This window comes from Equus asinus, chromosome 12, assembly GCF_041296235.1.
Source record: "Equus asinus isolate D_3611 breed Donkey chromosome 12, EquAss-T2T_v2, whole genome shotgun sequence".
Taxonomy (NCBI): Eukaryota; Metazoa; Chordata; class Mammalia; order Perissodactyla; family Equidae; genus Equus; species Equus asinus.
In genome coordinates, this window is record NC_091801.1 from 41,949,068 (window position 1) to 41,974,631 (window position 25,564).

The 25,564-nt window shown below is 42.8% G+C and overlaps 1 pseudogene; it reads right to left on the reverse strand.

Moving 5' to 3' along the window:
- LOC123283949 (ligand-dependent nuclear receptor corepressor-like protein) overlaps positions 1-24,258 on the reverse strand; it is a 56,867-nt pseudogene extending 32,609 nt beyond the window's left edge.
- Between the last annotated feature and the right edge of the window lie 1,306 nt (positions 24,259-25,564).

Genomic DNA, 25,564 nt, shown 5'->3' on the forward strand with positions numbered 1-25,564 from the left:
AATAAACGGAAATTAGCGGACTGCTCAGATCTCTTTCTTAATCTACCATTTTCAATTGGACCTTTTATCGAAAGTATATGTCTTATACGATTACCTGATTTAATAAAGTACCACCAAGTCCATATATAGTCTGTTCAGGAGAAAACTGTAGTATTCGTTGTCGTTACAAAACACCGTGTGCATAACCTAAGGGTAACCAAAGGGAGCTGTGCTTTATGTAATCCTCCTCTCACCACACTCTCCCATCAGAAACATCACTTTGTAACAGAGACCACAAAATAAAGTATCTGATCCTACAAAGAAAAAAATCACTCTTCTATGAAAATGCTAACGGTCACAAGTTGAATAACTTCTCCCGTGACAAAAGAGTAAAATTTAACACCCTAAAAACCACTTATTGGTAACATCAGAAGCAATTTTACCACAAATGGATGTGTAACATAGTTGTTTATTCACAATGGGATCAGCTCCTGAACACTCGGGTCCAGCCAAACCCACCTCCTCAAAGGGCCAGGGACAGGCTGCATTGCATTCCTAAGGGTAAGTCTGTTAACTCTACCTTCCCCCACCAGGAAAATGCCTGTGGCGATTCAGAATGAGTCCACAAATTCTCTGACACTCCCTTCAAAAGGTGGAGCCTAATTCCCTCCCCTTGGTGTGGGCTGGCCTTGGTGACCAAGTGCTTGCAAGGGACAGAAAACAGTGGCAGTGAGGGTTTTCGGCTCTGGAGACACAGTCACAGAGGTGCCGGTATCCTGCTTGCCCCCTCTCTTGATCACTCCGCCCAGGGAAGTGGGGGACCTGTCGCAAGAACACTTCTGCAGCCTGTGCACATGGAGGCCCAGGGGGCAAGGAACCGAAGCCTCCTACCAAGAGCCAAACAGGAACTGGGGCCTCCTGCCAACAGCCATGGGAGCGAGCTGCCTGCAGAGCAGCTCCTCCAGCCCCAGGCAAGCCTTCAGATGATTGCAGCCCCTACAAAATCCTGACTGCAGCCACAACCAACTGGGTAATGAGCCTACTCCACACCCTGACCCACAGAAACCGGGGGATAATAAATGCTTATTTGCTTTAAGCCACTAAGTTCTGACATAATTTGTTACACATCGGTAGATAACTAATATAATGCCCTCTCTCTCCTTTGCACCTTGGCAAGAGTAGACAGGGCTCAAGTTCACCCCTCGTTTGTATATATTTTACATAGATTTCCTTTCCTATACCCTCCAACCTTTAACAAGAATGTTCTATACTATCACAATAGTATTAAGGGACACGGGAGGAGGTCCATGAAGTATACTGGTTGAAGAGAAGAATTCCCATCAAACTTCTGAAAGATTTCAAAACTTAATAAACTGACATTTACATTTATGCCTCTCCCACTACCAAAACCAGACTTGACACGGCTTACAATGAAAAACTGGGATACTAAAATCAAGAGTTATTAAAGAGCTAACTAACAAAGACATGAGGTAGAGAGTTTTAAATTTAGATTTGTATGGAATAAAAGAAATGTCTTCATGTTTCCTGAAAAACCTCATTTTGGATGAAGGCATTCATTCTTATTGGCCCCTAGAATCATTTATAGCAAACAACTTGCCTCAAAGATAACAGTAGCCATGAGTTCCTGTCCAGCTAAGCTCAGAAATGTTAGCAACCTCTATTTCTACTCTTCCCCAAACCTGAGGGGGCAGCCCATGCAGTAAACACCTATAGAGCTACATGCCACTGGGGCTGAATGAGTCACAATCCTTTTGGCCACACAGAATACAAAACTTCCTCACCCTCACGTAGCAGGAGGCATTCAAACTTCGGAGATGTAGGGGCCTCTGGTCACAGGACTCACATCTGATTAAGTTCCACCTCCAAAGCATCTCACATGCCATGTCTAGCCTACTTCTAAAAATAACCTTCCCCAGCCAGAGTCCAAGGACAAACCGAAGACAAGCTAGAACTATGTGCTCTTAAGCCCAAATGGTCAGAGTAAATAAAACTATCGACGGAGAGAAAAAAATTCGCACTCAAGTCAGAAGAGAATACTGTTCCTATTTCAGGGGATACCCATGTTCTATTTCAAATACCTAATTTGATTTTGCCTGCAAGTTAAAAATTAGAATATTTGTTTAGTGCTCAAGTTAGAGCTAAAACAATCATTAAAAAGCCATACTAATAGGGATCAAGCCATGGTGACTGTAACAGAATAAACAGACCTCACCCCTTTCATTATCAAAGAGTCTCCCCTTCCCAACACTACTCGTGAGGATGTAGTAACAGCAACATAACGTGACAAGTCATGGGACAAAAATAAACTGTAACATTAGCCCAGTTTTCTTACTTGGCTGTTTCTTTTATTAAAATGGTCCTACACTTCAAGTACTATTTTCCAAATACATTAAATTGATCCAGTAATAAAGTCAATTTTATGGCGATCTTAACCACCTCTGACAAAGCTATCTTGTGTAGTAGGAAAGATTTTACACAAAAAGTTAAAATTCAATATATCTCCTTTCAAAATGTATTTTTAAAATTAATGCTTTGTTAATATTTCCATCTAATTGTTTTGATTTTTTTTAAAAGGAAGAAAATTCTTATTGGAACAGGAAAACAGCATAAAAAAAGGAAAATTCTATGAGTAAAACAGAAAATGAAAAGTTTCAATGCCATTAAAAGCAGACACACACGATCATTCGTGTCGTATGCCATTTGAAAAGGTTGTTTTATTATCAATGGAACTAATCACAATGAAACCATCTCTTACAACTAAAGACATTATAACGAATTTTCTTCACAGCTACAGAGAGACGAGATTTGCTGTTTCACATCAAATAGAACAGGCTACATAAATTCTTCTTCCTATTTATTGTAAAATATAATTTCATCTATAAAATCAGTCCTGAAATATTAAAACAAACAACAGACTTTATATCCTTTTCTTAATTTAGTTTAAACGGTCTATTCGCTAAAAAAGGGGGGAGGTTTGCAATCACACACATCTCTAGATTCTTTCACCATCTCAGCAGGTTCTCTCTATAAACGTTATGCCATTCATTCGAGAATGCTATCATTTTTCTGTAACTTTCCTGATCCCCTTTTCCTTAGTTTTCACCTAGCAAAACTGCATTTCCATTTTCAAGTTTTCCCTCTAAATTCTCCTTCTGAATTCCATTTTGCTGCTTTTCACTAAAGCTCTGTCAGTGTCTCTCACATCTCACTGTCAATTAATTGTTATAAGTGAGAAAAGGGCAAAAAATCTCCAAAGTTTAAATGATTGTTCTTTGACTATTTTAACATACTCCTGTTTTAACTGATCTAACACAAATTACAAAATTAACTCATCTGAAGTTCTATCACTTTTCCTTTATTTACCTTGCCTGCTTTTACTATCCTGCCTGCTGGTATAGGGTGTTAATGATTCAAATCCTAAAAAATGGGTAAAGGAAGTCAGGAGCAAAAACAGGACTATATATGAAGTTAGACTCTTCAAAAGGAAAACCAAAAAGACTAAGTTTCAATGTGCTCAATGTCTATAGTGTATAAGACTCATCTACAAAGTTCTGGAACACCTGAAATAAGCAACTTGCTTTTCAACTTTAAAGACACATGTTTAGAACAAATTTAAAGTATTAATTTATACACCAAGAGACAAACTTATCAAAATGACGGAAGAAGGTAACATTTAAATTATATATAAATCCAATGGTTTAGGCAAATTCTAGAACTTTAAAACCTTTTGAGAGGGGAGAGAAGAAGCACGTGGGTACTTCCTCAGCTACCAAGGATCGCCAGGGCACCCCTCCAACAAAGTACTCTTTCCTGCTGACACTGATAGGAAATGTCCCCAGGACAACATCTTACATACTCTCAAGTGAACAAAAAGATATGGGCAAATAAAAGGAGAAGAGGAGGAAAATGCGAAAAACTTCCCTACTGGAATTCTTTCCTCAATACCTGAAATTTAAGTCAGTAATCTAACAACGCTTCCCCGGGCCGTTCAAGCCTCATTATCTTCTTCACCCTCGGATCACGGGATTGTCAAATTCTTTCTCTACCACAAGTATCAGTATTTTCCAAGAATTTTTATCTTAATTTCACGTTCATTAGCACTTCCTTAGGCCCATTCCTCACTAACTTTAGAAGCACATCCTGCTTAACACTGTTCAAAAATTATTTAAATACACTGTTTTCGTCGTCCCTCAGTCACAAACAAATGTAGATATTAATCAAACAGAATATTAATCTGTGATAGGAAAAAGCTGTAACCAAAGCCCTGTTAGACACAGTACATCCGCTAGTTTCCTGTGACTGCATCTATTTCTATTAGAATTTTATGGATTAAGCACTGAAGATCCTAAAAAATAATATTCATTATGTGAACAGTATTTCCCAAGTATGACAGAAATATCACTAGTGGCGTTTAAAATAAAGTTATCTACCACATGTTGGGATTTTTAAATAAGTATGTATTATTCAAATAGATATTAGGAAAAAATAACACACCAACCTATGACTCCACATGTATTACTTCTTATGACAATGCTAAGTTTAAAAAAAAAAAAAGTGAGAAAGGGGCCGGCCCTGTGGTGTAGTGGTTAAGTTCGGCACACTCCACTTCAGTGGCCCAGGTTCGTGGGTTCAGGTCCCAGGTGCAGACCTACACCACTCATCGGCCATGCTGTGGCAGCATCCCACATGCAAAATAGAGGAAGACTGGCACAGATGTTAGCTCAGGGAGAATCTTCCTCAAGCAAAAAAAGGAAGCTTGGCAACAGACGTTACCAAACAAACAGAACAACAAACAACAAACAAGAGTGAGATAAAATGCTGTGGTATAAAACACAGCAGAAACAATGAAGGAGTAGGGAAATGACTTAAGTTTGGAAAATGCCACATCATACATACCTTATACATTTGCTAACTTTTCAATTATGTAAATTCTAGGAAATCAATAAAAACTAATAATTCTTAGCCCTAAGATCATTATTAAACGAGAGTGCTCTGAAGATCAGTCTCCCCTCCACTGCTGGCAACCTTCACAGTTGGCATCACAAATCCTCATTCACCAGTTTTCACATGAGTAGTAGCCTCCTTCAGATTACACCTCTAAGAAAGTACTGCAGCCTAATAAAATGTCCCAACTCTGTCACATCACACGTCTACATTCTGAGGAATAGATAACAGAATTATACACGTGGAGAAGGAAAACTGCAGAATACTAATTTTCTACATACTCAGAACCTGCCTTTCCTTTGAGATTTGGATACAGTGGCTAGAATCCATCTAACAAGAAGATAATGCCCTAATACCATACTGGTATAAAAAGTGCACTGACAACTGGCCAAAGCACAACAGAAGTCTCTCTCTCGCTCTGGTAAACTTCCACGGCAGGTGTTCCTGGTCAGCAGGCGGTCTGTTCCAGGCCGACTCAGGGATCCTGGCTCCTTCCATCTTGCAGCTCTGCCCTGGAGCTTCCTCGTTCCCTGCATTCAGCTGACTGAAGAAAGCAAGCCTGGAAGCAGCAGACTCTTGGTAAAATATCATCGAGACGTGCTCTGAGACAATTCTTCTCCATGTCCCAACCAGCTCTGCTTCCATCTGCTGACCTTTGACTTTCAGTATCTGGTCAGACATAACTAACAGCAGTCTTGCAATCTTGACTCAAAAGCAGTGCTGGGACCCAGGGCAGACCGCCCCCAAAGTATGCTACAATGGCACACTGATTATTTTGACTTAGTTATTTGAGAAGCAGCTGATGCAAAAATTGCACTTTGACCCTTTCCATTTCCCCCTGAAAGGAGCAAACGAATTTCCCATGTGAAAAACAGCTTCCTCACGAGGCTGACCCAATGGCATAAGGGTTAAGTTGGCGTGCTCTGCTTCGGTGGCCCAGGGTTTGCAGGTCCGGATCCCGGGGCGGACCTAGCACCGCTCATCAAGCCACACTGTAGCGTCATCCCACATAAAACAGAGGAAGGTTGGCACAGATGATAGCTCAGGAACAATCTTCCTCAAGCAAAAAGGGTGGGGCTGGGAGGGGGTGGAATTCAAGGCGGAGAGGCCTGTATAAACACACCTTGTTACTTTTTTACTAATTTACCACCACAAGTCCAAACTCTGCTTAGATTGCTTACTAATGAAGCACCCAAACCTAAGTATCTTTGTCCTGTCAAATCCTCACAAATTTAGTGTTTCTGTGTGTAAAAAGTATAAAAGCTGCCTGCTTTGGTCACTTCTGAGCGTTAATTTTATGATCTCCCACGTGTACGCATTAAATTCGAGTTTTCTCTTTAATCTGTCTTGTGTTAATTTTACTATGAGGCCAGCCACAAGAACTCAAGAGGAATAAAGGGGAAATTTCCCCCTCCCGGACAGGGGCATCTACCACTTCCACTCATACGTGCTTCGCCGCAAGGGAATCTGAAAAGTGAAACCTGGAGCTGTAGAACTGTATCTTATGGAAGGACAGAACTGATTTAGATGGACAGCTAGCCATCTCTGCCACATACCAATGCCCAAAAATTATCATATCGCTTGTCACTCTACCATTAATGAAGGCTTTTCGAGACCTTCGACAACCTTTTCTGAGAAATGCCACTGTCCCTGGAAGAGCATGCCTGGACTTACTACCTCCACATCTGTAACACAAGGGAACCACAGCCAATACCAATCATTTATCAATTTAGCTAATCAGCCAAACATGAATCCCTTGGTCCCACCCATGGAGAGATCCTGATTAAGAGAGTCTGTGGTAAGGACAAGGATCTGTAGTTTCAGAGAGCTCCCTGAGTGATTCTGATGAGCCAGATTTGGGACCCCCTGGAGTAAAGTCCCTTCTAACTTCAAAAAAAAATAATATAAACCTAACATATATTTACTAGACAGAGAGCTGAAGTGTGGAGAAGAGGGGAAAAAAGGAGAAGAAAGGTGAATCAGGAAGGAGAGTAAACAAACTGCACTCAATAGGGATGTCACACAGGGATTCCAAAACAATCTCTCATGCAAAATGACTCTGAGGAATGTCACTTTTAGCAAACACTGCCTCCACCTCCCACCCTGAAATCCTAGGGTGTTAAACACCACCCATATGGAAAACCAGATTACAGACCCTCAAGATTCTTAATGAAAACCATTTGGTCTCATTTTTTGAAAGACTATAATTCCTACTACCTCTCCTCGAATGATCTAAATTGTCTAAGCTATTTTTAAAAGTAGATTACCACCTTAGTTTAAATTCTAATGGTTTTATAGTTATATGAACTTCTATAACTGTGATTTCTCATTCTAGAATAATTGATCCAATAATACGCATCAAATTCTGGTCCGGAATCCACGATCAGCAGAAGTCACAAGTGAATTACACACTTTGAAAGAAGTGGTTTGTTGCTTGCTCTAGGTTTAAAACACAAAGTTTCCATTATCCTTAGTAACTGACAAGCATGCTGGGCTTTGGCTACATTTGATGATTACACTGCTATTATTCCAAAGGCATCAAACAATAAATATCTTTTTCCTATTAGGCTTCCTATTACCTTACTTGTTTTTATTTAAAACTTTTTGTGTTTTTGTTTAAAGGGGGGAAAAAGCATATAAGAGAAAATAAAAGAGAAATAGGAACATGCAACACATTGAAAAGCACTGGCAATTAAGACTGAGATTATCCAGCTTCAGCAAAATGCATCTGAAACTAGAAGAGCTGAAGTACTTAAAATTTCTTTTAAGAAGCCTATGTTCGGATCTCCAACAAGCACTACATGTGTCTCAAATGCAGACATCCCTGCTATGGAAGGACTCTCCTGGCTGTCAGCTTAGTAAGGGGCTGACTCTGCTGCAAAGTATGACATTATACAATTACAAATGCTTGACAGTTCATGTGGTTTAGACAATTTGAGCACTCTGAATTGAATACCAAACAAAAACAGTAGTGCTATTTGGTTTCATATAATTTGACTTATGGCTTCTGGAACATCTTTTAATTTTTTCTGTATTTGTTAATTTTAAGGAGTGACGGTCATACTACGGTGGCTTAAAATAAAGTTTACAATATAACCAATGTTTATCTAAGAAATAGTCCTCATAATATGAGATAATTATGATACAAAAAAAATTATCAAAGGCTAGAAAACAATAGGCAAAGGGAGAGTCCCCAAAAGTGCCCTTTTTAGCAACCAAACTGCCTAAGCAAAGAAGTAAGATTTCCCAAATCCTATGGTGTGATGTTACCAATTTCTAATGAACTGGAAGATGCAATCCTTAAAACTAAAAACAAAATGCAATTACTTTTCTGCTTTAGAGACTCAGCATCTGCTAGAATGACAGTCATTTACGCTGGTTTAGAAACAAACCTACTAAGATAAAGAAAGCAACTTCAAAAATGCGGGTATATACAGCCTTCCCTCTCCACAGTCTTCCACACTCCCATTCCTATTTTGACTTTTCCTTTTTGTCTCGAAACTCCAACACTCTCAGGCATAACAGTCTTGTCTGGCTGTCCTCTCCCTCTGACCAGGTCTGACAGAGTGTTTAGGAGTCAGACAGCCTCTACCGTTTTCACCTCTGTATCCACACACACCTTTCCTCCCCTAGGAAACAGGAGTCGTGGTACCAACCCCCATATGCTCACTGTGAGGCTCAATCCTCAGTTAACTGAGGATAAACTCAGTACGTAATGTCCTTAGACCAGTGTTTGGCACCTGGCAAGTGCTCAGCAAGTATTAACCACCATCATCATCAAAAACAATCTTCTGTTTGATATCCCTACTGCTGAAAGGACTTTCAGACCATAATGCTGCAAGAACATATCTTCTCCACCATCACCCCAACCAGATCTTTTTCATACAAACTGAATAGTCCCTGTGTAGACAGACTTCGCAAAAAGAAAAGACATAAGTGTATGTTTTTTAAAAATTTGGCAGGTACAAAAAATAATTTGAATATGTGCGAGGCACTAAGCATAACATAACAAAACCCTGAGTACAGACCACAGTTTAAGAAAATTAAATTCAGGGGGCCAGCCCCATGACCAAGCAGTTAAAATTCTGCACACTCAGCTTCAGGAGCCTGGGTTCACAGGTTCGCATCCCAGATACAAACCTACTCCACTCATCAGCCATGCTGTGGAGGCATCCCACACACAAAACAGAGGGAGACAGGCAACAGATGTTAGCTCGAGACGAGTCTTCCCCACCAAAAAAAAAAAAAAAAAAAAATTAAATTCCTAATCTTTCAGTTCCGTTTCGGGATCCCTATCACCTTCTCTCTTCTAATAGAGCTACCCACTAATTTGAATGTGTTTGTAATTAATCTGCTTTATTACTTTGCCATATCTGTATTCCTAACAGTATGGACTTTTGCTTCACATGTTTCAAAACTTTAAAAAAGGAAAAATACTATGTGCATTCTTCTGGAAGTAGCTTTTTTTCCTCAATATGATATTCCTGACAATAATCCTCAGTGGTGCATGTGGCTAAAATCCATTCGGTTGCACTCCTATAGGAATACAATTTATCCATTCTCCTCTGATGGACACTGCTTCCAGTTTTTGCCTTTTACAAACAGTGCAACTGTGAGCATTCTTGTCATGTCCTCAGGCACTCACATACATGCGTTTCTCTAGGGCAGCAGTTTGCCAATTTTAGCATGCATTAAACCACCTGAACGGCTTGTTAAGACTGAAAGCTGGCTCATCCCCAAAGCTTCTGATTCAATAGGTCTAGGGTGGAGCCCCCAATTTTGCATTTATAGTAAGTTCCTGTGAGATGCTGAAAACACAATTTAGAAGCACTGCTCCAGGATAAAGACCCAGGAGTAGAATCACTGGGTCAAAGTGTACATCCATCTTTAACTTTACTAGGTAATCCCAAAGTTATGGTACCAATTTGCAATCCCACCAGTTGTGTGTAAGCATTCCAGTTATTTCCGACCTTCCTAAACAGCAGACATTGTCAGATTTTTACACTGTTGCCAACCCAATGTTATGAAACTATACACCACGTTGGTCCTAAACTGCCTTTCCCTCATTACTAATGAAGTCGAGAATCTCTGCATGCAGGTTTCCTCTTCTGTGAGATGCCTACTTGGGTCATAGGCCCATTTTTCTATTGTTCTTACTGATTTGTCACTGTTTACCTTTCTAGATACAATCCTTTCTCAATAATACGTCCTGAAAATATCTATTCTCACTTGTGACTTGTCTGTTCACTTTCTTGATGGTTTCTTTTCATAACCACAAGCTGTCAAATTAATGCTGTCAAAGCGGTCAATCTTTGCCTTTATGGTCTACACTTTCTGTGGTCTGTTTAAGCAGCTCTTCCTTGTATTAGAGTCACACAATTACTGTCCTACATTGTCTTCCAAAAATTTCATAGTTTTGCCTTCTGTATTTAAGCCTTTAATTCACCTGTAGTTGATTTTTCTGAATGATATGAATTAGAAATGTATCCCACTCTCAAGAAGTTTCCTATTGGCTAAGGCCCACAGATATGACCAACTATAACTTCAGAGAGGATAATGATTCCTGTTAACCCCTACCTTATTGAGGTTTATTCTGCTCTCTCATCGAGGCAAACCAAAAACTGGATAATTTCAATACGGAAAACTTGGAGGGTTATTAGCAAATTAGTCAGACTATGATCCCCACCCCACCATACTCCAGGAAGAATCCTTAAAAATACCACAAAAAAAAAAAAAGAGGCCAGCCCTGTGGCCAAGTGGTTAAGTTTACACACTCGGCTTCAGCAGCCCCAGCTTTTGACAGCTCGGATCCTGGCTGCAGGCAGGGCCATGGCACCACTCATCAGGCCATGCTGAGGCAGCGTCCCACAGAGCACAACCAGGAAGGCCTACAAGTACAATACACAGCTATGCACTGGGGAGCTTTGGGGAGAAGAAGAAGAAAAACAAAGGTGCAAATCGTAAAAACAAAAAACAAATTTTTTTAACTCTAGCTTTAGTCTTATTCTAAAAAACTGAAAGTTGAGCATTGGGGAAAGTGTGGCAAAATGAGCATTCTCAACAGTACTGGCTGGAATATAAATCTATACAAACTTTCTAGAGGGTTATTTGCAATATATCAAAAGCCTTAAAATACATATCTTCTTTGAGCTATCAATGACTCTTTACAGAACTTATCTTAAGGAAACAACTGAACAAAATACATATTTAGGAATATTCACCATGGAACTCTTTATAATAGAAAAAATTGGAAACAACCTAATCTCCAACAACGCAGGATGGGTTACAGACGTAGCTGCTGCAGCACATCCATATATGGTCATGCGCCATCTAAGGACGTTTCAGTCAACAGTAGATCACGTAGATGATGGCGATCCCATGAAATTAGTACCACAGAGCCTACATGTGTAGGAGGCTATGATAGAAGAAAATTTTATATATTGAGGTGTATGGGGAAGCCGTTCTGGTTTAAATGCGATTTGGACTAAATTTTATTTAAACCAAAGAAGCCTGACTTACAGCCTGTCAAATGTTCGTTGTATATTGTCCCAAAATAAAGAATGTACTCTTTTTTTTTCAATATTTCTTTGTCTGCTTTATCTCCCCAACCCCCCCCCCCACCCCTCCACCCCCCCACCCCCCGCACACAGTTGTATATCTTAGTTGCAGGCGTTTCTAGTTGTGGGATGTGGGAAGCCGCCTCAACGTGGCCTGATGAGCGGTGCCATGTCCGCACCCAGGATGCGAACCCTGGGCCGCCGCAGCGGAGTGCGCGAACTTAGCCACTCAGCCACAGAGCCGGCCCCAGAATGTACTCTTTGAAGGTAAGAACCAATGCCTCTCTTCTTATGACACCAGTACTTTTTGAAGGTAAGTGTCCTTTCCCATGACACTGGGGTCATGCTGACCCACTGTGTATGTACTAATCTATAACAAAGTATCTCCTTGAACCCTTGAAAGAATGTACCCCTGTCACACTTGATGTATGTCTGTTTGGAAATGGTATACAATGGTGCTGAAAAATCACTCTTCTTCACAGCACTTAGGAAGGCTGCACTCCCTCCCAGGCTGCAGTCCTCAGCTTGGCTCGAGTAAAACTCCCCGCTGTAGAATGATTATTGATTATTCGTGTCAACAGCTCGACCATCTAGGTTTGTGAAAGTACACTTTATGATGTTTGCACAATGATAAAATCACTTACTGACACATTTCTCAGAACGTATCCCCATTGTTAAGCAAGGCATGACTATAGTGGAATACTATGATGATTACATAGCTGTGTTAATGTGGAAAGATGTTTCCAATAGTCTGGTAATTTCTAAAACCAGTTAACAAGATGCACATATGATATTCTTTTATTCTCAAATATTTATGGAGTGCCTTGTGTATGCCAAGCACCAAGCAAGTGACTGGTAAACAAAAAGAGATCTGTTCCCTGCTTCTAAGGAGCTTACGAGCTTTGGAGGGGGATGACGGGGAGGGAGACAGGCCACATACATATCTTCCAACTGACTCCTGTTGGGATATTAAAGGGATATACAGTTTGAAAATAGAGACAATTTATATGTGTCTATGTATCTATGTAATCTCCAGCACTTCATCAGCATAGTCTACAAAGAGAACACACACACTCAGCTGTATGGACTAGGAAGTGGGTCAACAAGAGGATACTTGGAGCAACTGCCTTGTGATGAACTGAAGCACACAAATCTTCTACAAAAATGCTCTAGGGAGAATCTGAAGAAACGCAATGTAGTTATGGAAAGTCATCCACTGGAAGACAGATGCGAGACAGATCGCAGAACCACAGAAAAAGAATTGGAACAAAGAGCTTCCGCTGTTGACAATTCAAGACTAAGACTGACCAAGATCAGGTACAAGTTCTTGAACAAATAACTGTTCTTCTAGAAGTCTACAGCTTTACCCTTCCCTACTATGTTGGGATCTAACAAATAATAATGAAGCCTCCAAGATAAGAAAGATCTCATAATTAGGGTCAGGCTCAAAGGATTCTGACATTCTATATTCATTTCATTTAAACATCTGCACTACAATCAGTAAACTTATGAGAGTCATTAATTACAAAGGGAAAATGTTTTTCTTTAGAGCACAGAAACATGTCAGACACCTCAACCAAGAGATCAAAAGTTAACATTCACCAGCGATAAGACCTATCTACATCACACATGTGCCAATATGATGCACTGAGAAGGGAACAACCTCACCACTGTGGTATTCTTGTCACAAATGCTTAACCCTCAATTTAATCATGAAAGAACACCAGATAAATCCAAACTGAGGGACATTCTGCAAAATACCTGACCGGTACTCTGGAAAAGTACCAAGGTCACGAAAGATAAAAAACTGTCATAAATTGGAAGAGACCAAGGAGACACCATAACTAAATGCAGTGTGGGCTACTGGACTGGATCCTCGACCAGAAAAAAGATATCAGGGGTGAAACCCGAATAAAGACTTTAGATTAACTGTATCAACTGCCTGGTTTCAATAACCGCACTATGGTTACATAAGATGCTAACAAAGGGACGCTGGGTCTAAGGTATATAGGAATTCTCTGGGCTATTTTTGCCATTTTTTCTACTTCTATAATCATTTCAAAGTAAAAAGTTTGTAAAAATAATTTCAGATGAATGATAAAGAGATATGGGGGATCACTCAATAACTCTTACATAAAATATGCTACCTCCTCGGGGCTGGCCCTGTGGCTGAGCGGTTAAGTTCGTGCGCTCCACTGCAGGTGGCCCAGTGTTTCGTTGCTTCGAATCCTGGGCGTGGACATGGCACTGCTCACCAAACCACGCTGAGGTGGTGTCCCACATGCCACAACTAGAAGGACCTACAATGAAGAATCTACAACTATGTCCTGGGGGGCTTTGGGGAGAAAAAGGAAAAAAAAAATATGCTACCTCCTCCAATAATTGTGCTAAAAAAAACCCAAGAATTGCAAATAAGGCATAAACAAGAATAATCTGTAAGTATTCACTAAAAACCTGTGATTGGGATAATCTAGAGAGCCGACTAACTTTCCTAGGGCACTGAAGTCTCTCCAGATAAATAATCTACCTCATTTTCCCTATTAATCTTTTTTAATTCAATTCAACTTATATTTATTTAACATCTACTATGGGCATGGAACTGTGCTGGGGCCTGATAAGATTTTGATACATTAAGAACATTTCAGTACACAAAATGAGAAAGAAAAACATAGAGTAACAAAACTGGAAGGAACTTTTCACTCCCATACAATCTAGCAATCAATACCGGCACCCTTTTTAGTGTGATTGCTGCTAGGAGCTCAAGTGTATCCCCTTTGCATAAGCGGTTCTGACCTCTACAATTATCTCCAAAAATCATCCCTGAAGATGCCAAAATGACTCTAAAACATACTCCATTTCTAGTACATTTTTCCATCTAATCATTATGTTGTTGGTGCATTACAGTACACAACACAAAATTAAAGAACTTGATTCTCTGAACATCAAGGAAGGGTCAAGCTGGTATAAACCCACAGACGTTTACTTACTATCCTCTTAGAAGAGGTCAAAGGCAACATCACATAAGGCCGGGGTTCTCAAAGTGTGCCCTCAGAGTCAGCAGCTTTAACATCACCCAGGAACTTGTCAGAAATGCAAATTCTCAGTCCCAGTCCAGACCCGCTGATTCAGAGACCCAGCCCAGCATCTGCGTTTTCACAAGCCCCCCTAGCTGACTCTGATGCACCATCAGTTTGAGAACCACTGATGGAACAGCAGAAAGACTGGCCCCGTGAATCTGGAGGCCTGATTCCAATCCTTGCTCTGCCACTCACCTCTACAATGCATTAGCCGCTCAGCTTCTGTGGGGCTCAGCCTCCTGATCAGTGAGGGAACTGCAATAGCTCACTACCACAGTCCTTACACCCTAATTTGATAACCATGAAAGCATTCATTTGTATAAGGCCTAAAAGTGAAAACACCACTGCAGTATTTCACCACGTATTTCTCTCTTTCATCCAAATGAAACAATTAAAATTTCTTCTTGGCATCCACCAGCCTCTGAATCAGACTTAACGTATCTACAATAATTTCTTCTGATTTTAAATAAAATTGTGTTTACTACTTTGCTGTAGCAAAAGCCATATAAATGCTAATTTTACAGTTTCCTATTTAGTTCTCTATCAAGCCTATTTTGGAGCAATTCCTCATAATAACAAAAATTCCAAGAAACCCACCTACTACAGACTGAATTGTGCACCCCGCCCCCCCTACACACACACACACACAATTTTGATGCCGAAGCCCTAATCACCAATGTGATGGTAGTTGGAAATGAGGTCTTTGAGAGGTGCTTAGGTTTAGATGAGGTCAGAACGGTAGGGTCTCCAAGACGGGATCAGCGTCTTTAGAAGAAGAGGAAGACAGACCAGAGTTCTCTCTCCATCGCTGCCATGTGAAGACACAGCAAGAAGGTGGCTGGCTGTAAGCAAGGAAGAGCCCTCACCAGGAATCAGCACCTTGATCTTGGACTTAACCTCCAGAACTGGGAGAAGTAAATGACTGTTGTTTCAGCCACCTGGGGTTATGGTGTTTTCCTAGAGCAGCCCACAACGACCAACACACTCACTCAAAATACCCCTCTGCTGTGGGCATAGTTCAGAAGAACTGTGCTCCAACCTCGCATAAAGAATGTGTGTGATCAGACCACTGAAGTACTCAGCAGCTATGAAAGAGAAAGAATTTTAAAACGTACAGATCTAGATACTTCCATTACTAAGAAACACAGCTTAATTTCATCTCCTAGTCATGGATTTATAAACCGCGATTCTTCTCACAGCCTGTGGAAACTATGACAAAAACCTCTCAGAGGAGATGTGAGAAAGACGAACAGAGGAGAATCAAATAAGAAGAGTCCGCTTTATAAAGGTTAGAGAGTTCTCTTCGAACACAAACCTAGGTAGCATGAATGTGGGCAGAAATGTCCCATCAATCAAGTGAATACCCACTAATCCTTGAGACCTAACTCAAATGCTGTATCCTGCAAGCTCGCGCCACTCCTTCCCAGGCAGTCAGACATAAATTACTCTGTGCTCCCCTCTCTCCACTTCAGCACTGAGCAAAAGGCACTATACTTGTTTATGGATCTGTCTCTTCCACCAGACCTTGAAATCCTCTAGGGCAGCGTGTTACTCTCTCCAGCACCTAGAATGGTGACTGGCATGAAGCAGTTTGCTCAAGTGGAGCCACTCTGCTTTGCTGAATACAAGTGGAACTCTCTGTGCTATCTCACAGCTTCTCTGTAAATCTGAGATTATTCCAAAATAAACAGGTTTTTTAAAAAAGGCACCAGGAGCCACTGTATTATCAGTAATAATCACACCTGCCTTACATGTCACGCAAGAAGACACCAGCTACTAGAGAGCCTTGCCTCAGTGTTTTTCACACGTGCCAGCAGGAGTCAGTAAGCTTACATGTAGCAAACTTGAAAAACAATGAGTCACAAACACTTGAGACGCTAATCCTGACCTTAACTTTGGTCAAACTGTTTAACTTTAGTCTCAGTTTGTGAAAAGGGAATAGTAATTCCGACCCTACAAGGCTGCCGTGCTACATGAAGTCTACAGAGTATACATCAAATGAGCTCTCCTAACGATGTTCTAATCAATACGTGTTAGTGACTTTCCCCAGGCAGCGCTGCATCTGGACTAACGCTTCACCGCAAACCAGGTGCATACTGTAACTAGTTCCACCGGCACGGACTGTAAAGTCCCGACACAATCACCATTCGGGCTATGATTACCTAGAAAATAATCCTACATATGTGTCCACAGATGCCAACCCTGCCAAGATGTCCTAGTCCAGAACCCCCCACCCCAATAAACAGGCTATTCAAAACTCAACGCAACCGCAGGGGTCAGCAGCTCCTGGCACCCACCTCCCCCCGACTAAGCTCCAGAAAGCGGGCACGCACCCTCAGGCCGTGCTCGCCCACTAGGAAGAGGTGGGTATCTCCAGGGACGATCCCGCTGCTGCCAACAGCGACGTGCGGCAGCCTGGGGTCTCCCGCTAGTTGCTGAGAGCAGCGGGACCCTGAGTGGCCAGGACCGTCCACTTCCAGGCGTGGTGCTCTCGGGCACCAGCATCCTCAACCGAAGGAGGCGCGGGTGGCAGCAGCGCATCGGTGCGCTGGGGAAAACAGGGAGTGGGCGGGCAGCCACGCACACCACCGCCCGGACTAGAAACCGACACCGGGCAGCTCCCCGCCTGGGCGCCCGCGTTCCAGTCGGAGAAGCCAGGCGGTCGGAAGCGCCCCGACTGCGTGCAGGGGTGCGTGGGGCGCCCGGGGCGCCGCTCCCGCGCCGAGAGCCCGGGCCCGCGGGGAAACGGACGCCCGCCGGGTCCCCGGGAGCACGGCTCGCGGAGCGAGCAGGTGACGGCGGGGGCAGGGCGGCTGCGACGCCGCGCGGGCGGCGGGCGGGCGGCGGGCGAGTCTGGGCGGCGTCGGGAGGGACCGGCGAGCGGGGAGGGGCGGAGGCGGGGGGAGGAGGGAGGAGGAAGAGCGAAGGGCCCTAGCGGGACTCCCGGCGCCCAGCTGCCCGGCCCGAGCCCTCAAGCCACCGCCCCCAGGCCCCGCGCAGACGCTGCACGGTCCCCGCCTCCAAACCTCCCCCCCGGCCCGACCAGAGAATAACTTACCCGTTTGCCGACGGAATCGCTCCTGCTGGCCCCTCGGACTGACTCCTCCGGCTCGTCGTCTTCCGGAGATGAAACCGGAAGTCCCACCCCTCCCCAAGAGGAAAACGGAAAGCCGAAGGAGTCAATCTAAGGAAGGGGAGACGCGCGTCAGGCTGAGAGGCTGGCGGCGTCTGACCGGGAAGGCCACCTGGCGCTTCCAGCGGCTCCCCGAGCGGGTAACCCCCGGGCGATCCCGCCTCCTCCCTCTCCATCCCTGGAGTCATCACTGGGTGGTCATCTTTATCCATGTGCATATGCTTCTTTGGTAAAATTTTTTAAAGCAAATACTTAAATTTCTCTATCCCCAACCTCTTTGTCTTCTTATTACTAGTTAATTGGTCTTGTGGCTAATAACTGGGCGGATTTCTGTCACCCCTCTGAATGTAATCTGTCTGGAAAATACTTCCTATCTGGCTCCCAAACCACAGCAAGACCCAGGTAGCCACATGGCTTGGGTTTGGGTAGAAAACGTGGACCCATCAATGAGAGCTGGGGAGACCCATCGTGACCCGGGGAGGCAGAAAACCACGGCTCTGGACTCAGGCATCCCAGGGTTGGAATCTCCTAGATTCAATGACCTCATTCGTCCTCCTCCTCTCCTCACCTGGTGGCAGCTGAATAATTGACCAAGACACTGCAGGTCTCAGAGATTCAGCAGGAATGAAGATCAGCAAATACATCTTCTTATTTGGTGACTTGGTAAAACTGATGTTCCCTTGCTCAGAAATGGTTCTATTTTACAACCAACTTTTGTTAATTGACTACTATGAACACCCTTGTTAAAATATAAATTGGCGTCAGAAACCTCGTGTACAGTTAGTCCTTGGGACCTCTGCCAAATACATCAGGTAGGTCCACGGAATCTGAAAACCTCACAAGATTCAACCAAATCTGGCGAGCATGGACTGTGCTTAAATAGTAAAGAGTACCAAACACCTGCGAATATTTAACCAAGAGGACTTGATGTTGTCCAGCACCAGAGAAGAAGTGGCTCCTTATGGATGCCTCAGCGAGGCTGATGCCACAGGTGGGTCCCGTTTCTGTGACAAGAGGCAGGGTAAGCTGGCCCCATGATCCAGCCGTTTTAGACATGACGCAGCAAGCTTTAAAACTGACATTTCAAGCACCCACAAAGAGATGGAATGTGTGGCACTTTGTTTTTATTTGGAATCATAAGAGAAACATTTTTAATAAACCCTTAACTTCTTCTCCATTAATGCTATTTAAATAGTGAATTCCTAAAGACTGAAGTGATTTGTTTACTTATACTTAGCTGTAGAAAAATTACATGCTTTTGTTTATTTGTTTACACCATCCAATCCAATCGAGCCAAACAAGCTGGTCGACTGAAATGACTGATGAATGCAACCTGAGCTGACAGCTTCAAATTTGGGATGTGTTACTGATGTCAGGTTGATCAGTTCTCTGTCTAAAATTGATGCTATTTAAAGCTTTGAACTATTTAGATGTAGTCACTGAGTAAAATTCCAACGGGGTGAGAGAAATTCCATCAGGGCTGATTCTGCTGTGGTGAATTTCCATGTGCGCAGGTGTCAGAGGGAGAGTGGCCTCTACCGATGGGGTAGTGAGACAGAACAGGATGCAGGAGGGGCGGTGGGCTGGCGTCACTCACAGCAAAGGTAAAGAGGCTTAGAATAAAGATAGACGCATCTTCTCACAAGGAATCCCAAATGGCATAAGAGTGTGAATATTGGTCATTTCTGTTTCAAAACTTTTCAAGAAAGGAAAAAGTGAAGGGGAGGCAAGAAGTTAATATGTATCACGCTTCAATAACTCATCTGAAAATGAACCCCCAGGGAAATCATGGTAGTCGGTGGGGTAGACCAATGTTTTTATTAACAATATAAAAGGAATGTGTGGTGAAAGCAACGGTGACATAAGTACTGACAGTCAGTGGATGAATGATTATGTGTCCTGAGCACCTCAGGACACAGCAAACTAGAGCAATTCCACCAATCAAATGGCAAGAGAAGTCTAATCGAAGAACCATCCTTGTGCTGGAAGGGCAGAATGAGTCCAGTCCGGGGACTACTTCGGCCAGACTTGGGGAAATCAAGTTGTTGAAGGTAGCTGTGACTTTAGAGAGGTGTGCAACAGAGACATTAAGCCATTTCCGGTGTCTCTACCTTTAAAATAGTTTATTACTGGTCCAAATGTCCAAAGACGTATTAAAGAGGGAAAATATTATTTACTGGACAGAAATTCTCTGGATATTTAGATTCTATTGCTGTCCAGGGATGTGAGAGAGGGGATATGTCAGCAGCTCAGATGTAAGCTGGAAGGTTCCCGTCGTTGTTAATGCAGCTTAGCCATCTCTAGGAAAAAGGCAGCAAATAATTGGGATCCCTCTATGTAGTTCCACCTAACAAAAGAAGAAATAAAGAGAAACTGTTATTTCCATTCAAATAATGGAGGAAAAGTAGTCTACAATTTAAACAGGAAGATTTGATGACATAAATTCAATCTACAATACGCGGCATGTCGGAAGGTTACTGATGTGGACACCCTGTGGTTTGCACACTGAGAGATCAGCCCCCTCAAGAACCTGCTCACTGTTGATTTTCTCCTTCTGCGCGTGCTCTCCATCGTCCACAGTGCCCAGCGGGAGCATCAGCACACTCTTTTGGATGACATCCTGGAATATATTGGCAATTGGTATGGTTGATCCATCCCGGATCATATCTGGTTCTGTTCCAAACACTGAAACACAGGAAAAGAAGGCATTGAATAAATTAATGAGAAGACTACCCCCAGTGATCTCCGCAAATGTCGTGTTCACTTTATCTTTCTTTCTTTTTTTTTTTTTTCCCCACCATGAAATTTGGTGGCTGGGATAAGTAAGCGTCTTGATATCATGCAATTTATATTCTAAAATAGTCAATAGAGTCAAGAAGAAAACTGTGGTTGCCTTACTTACTATTATCTACTTTTAAAAAATATTTTTAAATAATATTTTAAACTAACGTTAGCCTTACAGAAAAGTTGCAAAAGTAGTACAGAGAGAGTTCTCATATATTCCTTACTCTGCTTCCCCTAATGTTAACATCTTACATAACTATTGTACAATTATCAAGAATAGGAAATTAACATTGGATAATATTATTAACTAGACTCAGACTTTATTTGAATTTCACTCTTTCCCTTCTGCTGTACCAGGATCCAATGCAGAATCCCACACTGCATTTTGTCATTGCTCCTTAGTCTCCTCTTGTCTGTGACTGTTTCTCAGTCTTCCCTTGTCTTTCATGACCTTGACCCTGCTGAAGAGTACTGATCAGTTGTTTTGTAAAATGTCCCTCAGTTTGGGTTTATCTGACGTTTTTTCACGATTGGAAGAGGTCACGTGTTTTTGGCCAGAGTACCACAAGAAGATGTACCTACCTACTTTTATGGTTGCTTCACGAATTAAGTATTAGAAACACTACTATTAAATATTAGGAACACATGTCTTTGGTGTTTTGTAACCAACATATGAATAAATCGCTGTACTCAACTTTCACCTGAATGTTGCAGTGTTTGTACTCAACTTTCAAGGTATCCCAGGAAACAGTTTTAATGGATATCCTGGGGTTTAGAAAGAGATGAGTTGAAACCTTCTAGGCTATAGGGAAAGTTGCCAGAGATGGAGTGGGAATGAAAAATAAATGAAGACACAAAAGAGAACATGCCGTGTCTTCTGGATCCACAGAGCAAGGTGTGAATGTGAATAAAGATGATGTACGCTCGTGCATTGCTTAATGACAGGATACATTCTGAGAAATGCATCGTTAGGTGATTTAATTGTTAGATGGTTTAACTGTTGTGTACTCACACAAACCTAGGTGGTATAGCCTACCACACGCCTAGGTGATATGGTGCTAATCTTATGGGACCACTGTCATACATGCAGTCCGTTGTTGACGAAAAACTCATTATGTGGCAGACGACTGTCCTTTGTTGGCAGGACTGGTTTAGCACACAGACAGACAAAAAGGTGCCTTATGCATTCCTGCATTTTCCTGTACTTCGTGTCTTTACTGTTGAATTTGACATTTCAATCACACATCTCTCTTCAGCTGGCATTCCATTTAACTTCCTAACTCTTCTTCCTCATTTCTTCACCCCCAAAGTTTACTGGTAAAATACTGCTACAATTGAGGGCAGTGGGGATGATTGTGTAGAGAAGTAGGGCTCTCGGTGTTGGACTTGTCCTCTAATTTTTGATGTCTGTGTCCCTTGTACTCATAGACGCAGAGAGTTAGTGCTCCAAGGAGGTCTGGAGGCCATTAAACCCAGACCTCTGTGACCGGGAAGAGCAAGTCCCCACAGGGCAGCGCGGTGCCAGCTTGCTCGCTCCACCACAGTTTAGCTTCTTCATTTTTAACCCCAGAGGACTTCCTTTACTTTCGTGCAAGTTCGGCTGTGCTTTTAAAAGTTTTTATGTATCGGCCAATATTTCCATGAGTTTTGCAGAAGGAGGGTTGGGAGGTTTCCAAGTCCATCATTTTCCCCCAAATTCAGGTCTCCAGAACGTGAGTTTGAACCCCGGCTTTGCTACTTCTAGCTGAGTGCCCTCCAGCAAATTATTTAATCTCCTCGCGCCTTAATCTGCACCCCGGGGAAGGCTGTTGGGAGGATTCATGAGACAGTGTGTGTAAAGAGCCCTGAACCACACCGTTTACCATCAGTAATGCGGCCCATATAAAAGGAGAGTCCACAGTGAAGTTTTAAAAGTGTCTGCTTTATCTACAGCCCTACGGGGTACCACCCCTTGTTCCCAGTGTAGACCAGCAATCAAAATAGCATAAGTCTAACCTGTTTTGATGGCTCTTTTTGCTGCAAGATACTGATTATCTTTAAAGATAATTTGCGATCCGTGGGTGTAGTCCTAGTGCCATAGAAACAACCATCTGGTTGGAACGATTTCTTTTGGAAAATATATATTCAAGATGCTGCTTTACCTAAAGGTAACATTTTCAGTTGTAAGAGAAAATTTTGAGTAGCTCTCATAGCCTTGTATCAAGAAACTGATTGGAATCCCAAGCTGACGCATTCAAGCGTTCTGATTTTCCCTCAGCTCTTCCACAGGGAGGACGCGGAGTGAGCCGGGTCTCCAGGACGGAGAGCTGCGCCCAGTGTGAGGAATGCTTGCTCTCACTCCCACCCCTCCCGAGACCCTCCAATCCCCCCTCCTGTCCCCACCCCTCCCCGACCACAGTGTCTCACTGTTAATGTCGGCTTATTATGAATTTGGGTAATTATGAAACCTTGAATGATATTGTGGGTCATACAAATATGATGAATGTTTGAGGTAATTATGAAACACAATACAAGTAGAACTTCTCAGTTTGAATATCCCTCTTTTTGGACTCATCAGTATCTTAAGGAATATTTTGGGAACATTACACACTTGGAAATTTCCAAAAAGTGGGAGCAATTTCACGCTAAGCTGTGAAGGAGGCTCATTGACAGCATCTTTCTCTCTCCCCTGGGCTCCATTCCGGTTGCCATTATGGAGATCCACCAGAGAAAAACTCCATACTCTGAAATATTCATCCCTTCGACAAACATTTAAGGCACACCTGTCACGTGGCAGGAACTGTTCTAGGTGCTGGGACATAGCCGTGAGCAAGACGAAGACCATCCTGCGCTCATGTAAAGTGTGTGCTGTGAGGAGGAGGAACAGTCCATCCAGAAAGGGAAGGAGGAAGGAAGATGGAAACAAAAAAACGGAGGGACGCAGAGGGGAAGGAGGATCTTTGAGAATGTAATTAGCGCTAAGACGACGATAAAAGCGGACAGTGGATGGAGAGAGGGCGCCGAGGTATTCCTTGAGCTCCCTTCCTCAGAGTCTACCTTCTGTGCAACTTGAGGTGCACTGATGATAGGTCGATACTTCAGACACACACCTCCTTCCAGACACAAACGTTTTCATTAAGGTGGCTGCTTTCAGGGGGTTGATTTCAGACATCATGGACAAACTAACGCTGGGGGTAAAGATTTTCCGGCTCAGTCCAGCCGTAGACAAGTAGCTTCTCCGTCTGTGTGTAAAACCCATCTTGCCTTTTTATGCACCATTTAGTTTTCAAAAATTTCCCATCACTCCAACTCCAAATGGTTATTTGTCTGATGACTGTAATTGCATATAATTGAGGAAAGAGATTTTTACTGAACAAAAATCCTATTGGTTTCTTGACATTTGTTCCAGTCCCTTCTGTATTGGAAAAAAGTGATACTTCAATGCTAACAACTGAGTTGCTCACTACTGTGTGGCATGTGGCTCTCAGGAACGGCGCTGCTGGACAGAAGAACAATGCACGTTTGTTACCTGTGTTTCCACCACGGACATATTCATGTGAGGGACTAGACGGATTGAAAATTTTCCTACAACTCGGCCAGCTATGACTGTTTTAGCTCCAGGCTCCTCAAAGGCGCCCTCAATCCCGTGAATAGAAAGAGATGGGTACCTCCATAGGTGCATTAGAATTTCCTCCTAAATTGAAATAAAAGTATTTTATTGTATGAAAGAATGTTTAATTAAAACTCAGTTGAATTGTATTGCTTGCATCACCAATTTCTGTACATCTGTGACACGGTTAATGGCAAGTTAATTATCGCCTCACTTAGATATGTCTGGACAAACAGTACAAGTGGACTTTCCCCTCAGGACACGAGATCTCTGCTGCCTTCGCCTGCCCAAGCCACTCCCATTGGCGAGGGCCCCTCGTCGCTGAAGTTTGCAGTTACTAGATGGCAAAGGGGCCCTTTCAGAAACTTGGGTTCAGTTATAAATTTCTATCCCAGTCATTGCAATGATAATTTGTGTGCTAAATGTATTTTATTTTTCAGAAGGCTTCAAAGAACTCTGCAGATGTTTGAGCCAGTTTTCAATCTTGCTATGGCCGCTGTAGAGCTAGTCTGAGGAAGAGCTACGCTTCATGATAATAAACTCTATCACTCTCTTCGGCATGCTTCTCCCTCTCTTGGCTGTTCCCCCAGGAACCAGCCATAGCTAGCAAACACCCTAGCAGGCAAGCGTTTTAAAAAGGAGGAGGAGGAGGAGGAGAAGGGAAAAGGAAAAAATCTAAATTTGCCAGTAACGCTTTCGGCTTTGGGTCTGCTTATTACACCAAGGCAGCAGTGACGTAGCAGTCTACAGATTAGCCCCTAAGTCTCTTGGTTTTGTCTAGAAAAATGAACAATTAGGGTCATGGAGCTGGAATAACCTCAGACTATTCTCAATCTTTAAACAATTAGGGAGCCCAGCTCACCGGCTGCAGGCCGGCTTGGGATTGAGTCCAGAAAACTGATTTGGAAAAACGCATCTGTGAAATGAGCAATTGCTCCACGGTTAGGTGCCTGAGTCCGGTGCCAGTGGGACCCCAGATAAAGGTCTGCTTGATCTAGACCACAGGGAAGTGGCCTTGAAAGTGAAAGTCCCCCCTGGAATTAACATCTGCTTTCAGTTCTAAGATGTGCAGATAAACAGGACACGGTAAATTAAGCCTTGGGAAAATATTTGTTACCATCATTCTTTGTTCAGATTATCCATCAGCTTGTGATCATACCTTGGTGTCAAACAGAAATTTCTTAACCTGGCTGCTATTCCGGTATTCTTCTAGGTCCAGGTCAATGGCTTCGTACATTTTTTTTTTTTCCTCTTCAGTAAGAGGAGCCACGTGGTCATAGATTCCAGGGATCAGAATATGACCCGATGAGTCTACAAGGCTACCTACAAGATACACCCAGGAAACAAAGCCACATGGAGTCACCAGTATGCTGATGTTCTGGCCCTGGAGCAGGATCATGGGGGACTCTCCTGGGCTTGCAGCAGACCTTGTGACCGGCCCTGGTGCCCACAGCAGAGCCACTGACAACAACTCACATCC